The following is a 6,500-nucleotide window of genomic DNA, read 5'->3' as shown; positions in this document are numbered from 1 at the left end:
AACACCTTTCATTAGATATTTTATAGGCTATTACCAGCAGAAGAGACATTGGTGTCAAGAAGCTCATGACAACTGTCTTGGAGATGCCAAGAGGGAAGTGGTACCGGGAGGGATCAGATATAGGTCCAATGCATGCAATGCCACGTGATGAGTGCATTCAGAAAAGAAGGCCTAAATCTGACTCACGGTTTCTTCCCGCCAGGCCCAGTTTGTGTTTAACAAAAAAGGAATTGGTGAAAGCATGGACATTTGAACTATTTTTAGGAAATTATCAGGATACCAGGTAATGTTTAAACTCACAATTTCCCTGCCACACTAGAATATTTGGCCACCCTAGTTGGATGCTGGAATGGGCAGTGTCTTGCCATCACATGAACAGCACAGGGAAGACATTGGAGTGAAGGAATACAAATAGAAACACAGGTGGTCACCAAAATTGCCAAGTGACAGACAGTAGAATCAAGAATAGTGTGCGAGATTGAAGAATTCTAGATCTTTTACTAGGAAAGAACAGTATAGTGTCAGCCTTCTCACTTATAAGATGATAGTTTGGTGAACCATTTGTGTTCAGCCTGTCTCTGGGCATTGGATTCTGCTTCAGCAAAACTAAAATATCCTTTCCTGTGTGAACCTCGGGCTGCACTGGCAACTGTCATAGTAATGCTGCAGTAAGGTGTCTGTGCACTCAGGGATACACACTCAGCTCATGAACTCAAATCAAACTTTTGTCCTTTGCCCTCTCAGCCAGCACTACGAGGCTTATATTACTGCTTTCTTGCCATGCCATTTAGTGAAAAAACAAACCCAGGAACTTGACGTAGTTGTCAGCAGTCCTCAGTCAAGTCAAATGGGTTAGCCTTCGCTCAGGAGGTCCTGGCACAGTAAGTCAAGGGCAGCTTCCGATACCAGGGCTTGGTATCGGAAGCTGCCCTTGACTTACTGGCAACAAGCTGAGATGAAGCTAATCTGTTCTCAACTTTGGTGTCATACTTGATACAAAAATGACCTTCCCATATTTATACCATCACTAAGACCATTTATTACATTTAGCAATGACCAACTTTGTCCCTTTCAGCTCTTCTGCTGCTGAAACCCTATGCATGCCTTTATTACCTCAAGACCTGACTATTCCAGTGCACTCATTGCTTGCCTCTGATATTCTTCCCTTTGATAATTTGCATTGATCACTGCTGCCCATGTCCTAACTTGCACAAAATCCCATTTACTCATCACTCCAGTAATCTCTGGTCTACATCAGCTGCGGGTTGACTAAAGACTTTTGATTTTCAATTCTTGTTCTTTTCAAATACATCTCTGTAATGTCATCAGATTTACAACTCACTGTGTTACCACTGAGTTTAACACTTCACCTTGGAAGGCTGTGCCTTCAGGTGCCTTGGCCCCAAACTTTGGAAATCTCTCCTTATATCTCTCTGCCTCACTTACTTCCTTTAAGAACTTCCTTGAAACCTCCCTCTTAGATGAGGTTTTTGATCATTTGCCTTAATACCTTGCACTTTAGTGTCATATTTTGTTTCGTAGTACTTCCATGAAACACCTTCGTATATTTCATTGGATTAAATGTTTTACTGGAATACAAATTGTTGTAACATTTCAATGTTTACCTTGAAGGTATAAACACAGACAAGTACAATAGCATTTTGGATCCATTTTCAACATTTTCTAGGCATTGTCTATTGAAACGTAGAACAAAGAGAAGAGCTGCTGGAAGTGAGCTGTACCCATTCACCAAGAATTATATTTTAGGGATAAACCTCTCCTTAGTTTTGGCCATCTATTGCTGCAATAAGCTTTACAAGGTTGGGGGGTGAATCAAGGAAGCTTTTCAAAGAACAAGTATGTTCTCCACAGACAGCAAGCTTGCCAACCTGAAAACAATCCAGTTCTTCCCAAAGTTTGTTTTTTGTCCTTTAGTCAATCCTCAATCCATGTCAGTGCGTTATCCACAACCCATAGTGATCTATTTTGTTCACTAAGGTCTTGTTGGAACCTTATTGAATGCCTTTTGATAATGCAAATATACCATATCTGCTAATTGCCCCTTTTTTATTCTGTTGTTTACATCTCTAAAGTACACCAACAGGTTTGCCAAATATGTTTTACTTTTCATAAAACCATGCTGACTCTATCAAATTCTATCATTATGTTCTCTGTGCCCAGTCATCATATCCTTTATTATAGATTCTAACATTTTCTTTATTACTGATATCAGCCCAACAGGTCTGTAATAACTAGCAGGGTTACATTTGTTATTTTCCAATCTGCAGGAACCATTCCAGAATCGATAGATGTTTGAAAGATGACCACTGATGCACCCATTATCTCTACAGCCACCTCTTTCAACACTTTATCACCTTTCTGTACCACTAATTTCTCCACTATTATTTTCTTAGTGATCCTAATTTCTTTCAATTCCTTATAATCCCTTGGTTCTCTAGAAGTTTCGAGAGGTTCTTTTTGTCTCCCTCCATTCCTGTGCCTCTCTTCCCCATGTCATCACCCCTCCATACATACCTTCTGCCATTCTTCCTCCCTTCACCATGTCATCTTGGCTCTCCCCTGCACCATTTCTCCCACCACCACCATACCAATGAGGAGTAGAAGAGACTACACATCCATCAAGCATCAACCTTCTTACTGATTTTCAGTTTGGGTTCCTCCATGGCCATTCAGCTCCAAACCTCTTTACAGTATGGCGCTGTTCCAAGCATGGACCAAAGAGCCAAATTCTTGATGTCAAGGGCAATCTCTCCTCTCTGGAGTTCAACTCCCTTGTCTATATTTGAACCCGGGCTGTAATGAGATCGAGAGCTAAATTGCCCTACCAGAACCTGAATTTAAACATTAGTGAGAAGGTTATTCCTAAGTATCACCTGATAGCCCCATCAATGACCCATTCCAATATGCTGATGATCAAGAGTAAACTGAAAGGATGGTAACTGACTGGGTTGGAATTGTCTTGCTTTTTGTTAGCAGGATGTACCTAGACAATTTTCTGCATTGCTGTGTAGAAGCTAGTGTTTGGAACAGCTTCGCTAGGGCACAGCTAGCGTGGACCACAAGCCTTCAGTTTTATTATCAGAATGTTGTCAGGGTCCACAGCTTTGTAATATTAATGCCTTCTCCCATTTCTTGATATCACATGGAGTGAATTGGATTGGCTGAAGACTGGCACCTGTGCTGTTGGGGACCTTAGGAGAAAGCTGAGAATAATCATCTGCTCAGCACTTCTGACTGAAGATGTGTTGTGCACTGATGTGTTGGGTCACTGCTGTTGAAGATGGGAATATTTGCAGAGCTACTTCTTCCACCTTGTTCAAGCAATATTTCAGCTATTTAAAGGCAGCATGTACTTCTCCATGGGGAAGTGTACTATGCAGCATCTACCTCTTAATTGGGAAGTATACTATGCATGTTGGAGTTGCTGAGGGTATTTTCAAAGCGGGCTGTAAATGATTCAACGATGGAAGATCACTGTGGACAAGGACTACATTTGCCTTCTTACCTCTGCCAATGCCCCTGCATTGCCACTCAGCATCCCAGACTGCTGCCACTACAGTGGCCACTGCAAGAGGACACTAATACATGGCAATGCATGGAGATAATGTCAGTACATGCACAGTAGCTTCTTGTCCATTTTTGCTTTCTCCATTTTCTCCTCTTCTACTTTGTCCTCCTTTTGTAGGCTTCTTGTATGATGGATGTTGGAATGGCTGTTCCTTACTATTAATCAGGTTACGCATCATGCAGCAAATGACCACAATCATGAGACTTCTTCAACTGAGTACTCAAATGCTTGTCCATGCCAGTTTAGACAGTAAGTATTGCTTGACACCTCTGAAGGTGCATGCAATATGGCTTTCATTGAACTGCTGTGCACCAGTGAATGGATTCTGACATTTGCTGTGCTACCTCTGCATAACCAATCTTTTACGTGCCATGGTGGGCCATTTGGGTCCTTTAGAAATAATAATTCAGAACTCCTGCCAGGATATTCAGTGCTCACCAGAATGAAGTGGTATCTGTACTCACACAGCATTTGCTCACCAAGGCAGTGGAATCTCTTTCAGTTCAGCAAACTAGAAGTGTTGGCATGAGATACATGTAAAGCATTGTGGGTGCAGTGAAGGGCATCCTGCATCATGGAAAAATCTGCAGTTCATGCAAACCCTTGATGCTAGAACTGTATAAAATGTTAATTTGATCACAGCTAGAGTACTGTGTACAGTTCTGGTTTCCATACTACAGAAAGGATATGATCACACTTGATAGATTACAGAGGTTTACAAGAATGTTGATAGTAGAGAAATTTAACTATCGAGGAAGATAGCTAAGGCTAGAATTATTTTCTTTAAAACAGCAGAGGCTGAGGCAAGGTTTAGTTATGAAAGATTGGAGCAAATTACTGCGGATGCTGGAATCTGTACTGAAAACAACAAATGCTGGAGATCACAATGGGTCAGGCGGCCCAGCTGTGATGAACAGTCATCTAGACTCGAAATGTTAGCTTGCTGTCTCCTCTAGGAAGCTGCCTGACCCACTGTGATCTCTAGCATTTGTTATTTTCAGTTTAAGTATGAAAGGCCTGGATAGAGTAAATAGGGATGGCCTATTTGTGAAAGCAAAGAGGCCAGTAATCGGTGGCATTGATGTAAACCTACTGATTGAATACAGGAGAGTTGAGGAGTAGTTTTCATCAACTGGAGGCCAGTGGGTATGGAATGTGCTGCCTGAAAATGTGCTGAAGGGAGAAACTCAGATTGTGTTTCATAGATTCGTGGATAGCCACTTGAGGTTCTGTAAGTCACAGAGCTAGAGACCAAGAACTGGAAGGTGAGGTGAGCATTGGAAACTCTTTCTCACCTGACATTGACTCAACAGTTTGAATGGTCTCCTCTGTTCTGTAACTTGTTGTAAATTTCTGTTTCTAACTCATTCAGTCACAAGAAATGTCTCTCAGTACTGTCCTGATCACTCTTTGTAGTTCTGGGCTTCTCAAATTCTGTGTCATGATTCCCAGTTGGATCTCACTGGTCACATTTGGGGTTGTGAGCTGTCGCTTCTCTGAACAGTAGTGTGATTATGGAGAGATGAGTGTTCAGTGCAGCTGCTCTGATGGGACAGCCCTGGATGAATTCTGTCAAATACCCTTTAAGGAAGGAAACTGCCATTCTTGCCTGTTCTGGCCTACATATGACTCCAGACCCAGAGTAACGTGGTTGGCTCTTAATCACTGTCTTGGGTGAGCAGTAAATGCTGGCCTAACCACCGAAGCCCTCACCCCATTAATGAATGAAAAAAAGGAAGGGCTCTTGAGTGAGTGCAATGGTTTGGGAAGAGGGGCTATCAAGTGAGTTGGTCGGGTTAGAGATTGAGAAGAGAGTTGTGTGTATGCCTATGTGGGTGTCCAGTGCAGGGAGGGGAAGTGACTCCAATTGGCCAACAGATAGTGGGAGGAGAGTTGCTTCACTCACCTTCTGACACTGAGTGGGAGCTTTTGGAAAATCTACGTGAACCGATAAAATTATAACATTTTTACAAAGGGCTTTAAAACACATTTTCGTATTTCTATGAGATAATAGGAACTGCAGATGCTGGAGAATTTGAGATAACAAAGTGTAGAGCTGGATGAACACAGCAGACCAAGCAGCATCAGAGGAGCAGGAAAGCTGCCGTTTCAGGCCTAGACCCTTCTTCAGAAATGGGGGAGGGAAAGGAGATTCTGAAATAAATAGGGAGACAGGGTGAGGCAAATAGAAGATGGATAAAGGAGAAGATAGGTGGAGAGGAGACAGACAGGTCAAAGAGTCAGGGGTGGAACCAGTAAAGGTGAGTGTAGGTGGGGAGTTAGGGAGGGGATGGGTCAGTCCAGGGAGGATGGACAGGTCAAGGGGGCGGGATGAGGGTGGTAGGTTGGAGATGGTGTTGGGGCTTGAGGTGGGAGGAAGAACAGGTTAGGGAGGCGGGGACAACCTGGGTTGGTTTTGGGATGCGGCCAGGGGAGAGGAGATTTTGAAGCTTGTGAAGTCCACATTGATACCTTTGGGCTGCAGGGTTCCCAAGCAAAATATGAGGTGCTGTTCCTGCAACCCTCGGATGGCATCGTTGGGGTACTGCAGGAGACCCAGGATGGACATGTCATCTAAAGAATGGGAGGGGATGTTGAAATGGTTCATTTCAACTTTTCAACTAACCCTCCCATTCCTTAGATGACATGTCCATCCTGGGCCTCCTGCAGTGCCACAACGATGCCACCCAAAGGTTTTGCTTGGGAACCCTGCAGCCCAATGATATCAGTGTGGAATGAGCTGCTTGAGGAAGTCGTAGAGGCTGGTACAATTACACCATTTAAAAGGTATACAAATAAGAAACGTTCAGAGGGTATGGGCCAAATATTGGCAAATAGGACTAGATTTATTTAGGATATCGGGTCGACATGGATGAGTTGGATCAAAGGATCTGTTTCAGTGCTGTATATC

General features: G+C 43.1%; 1 long non-coding RNA gene across 1 annotated transcript in view; it reads left to right on the top strand.

Moving 5' to 3' along the window:
* Positions 1–6,500, top strand: part of LOC125463355 (uncharacterized) — a 32,682-nt gene that overhangs the window by 1,190 nt on the left and 24,992 nt on the right. The gene's annotated exons all lie outside the window — the stretch shown is intronic.

The sequence above is a fragment of the Stegostoma tigrinum genome, chromosome 25 (assembly GCF_030684315.1).
Source record: "Stegostoma tigrinum isolate sSteTig4 chromosome 25, sSteTig4.hap1, whole genome shotgun sequence".
Classification (NCBI taxonomy): Eukaryota; Metazoa; Chordata; class Chondrichthyes; order Orectolobiformes; family Stegostomatidae; genus Stegostoma; species Stegostoma tigrinum.
This window is presented reverse-complemented; position numbering and strand designations above follow the sequence as displayed.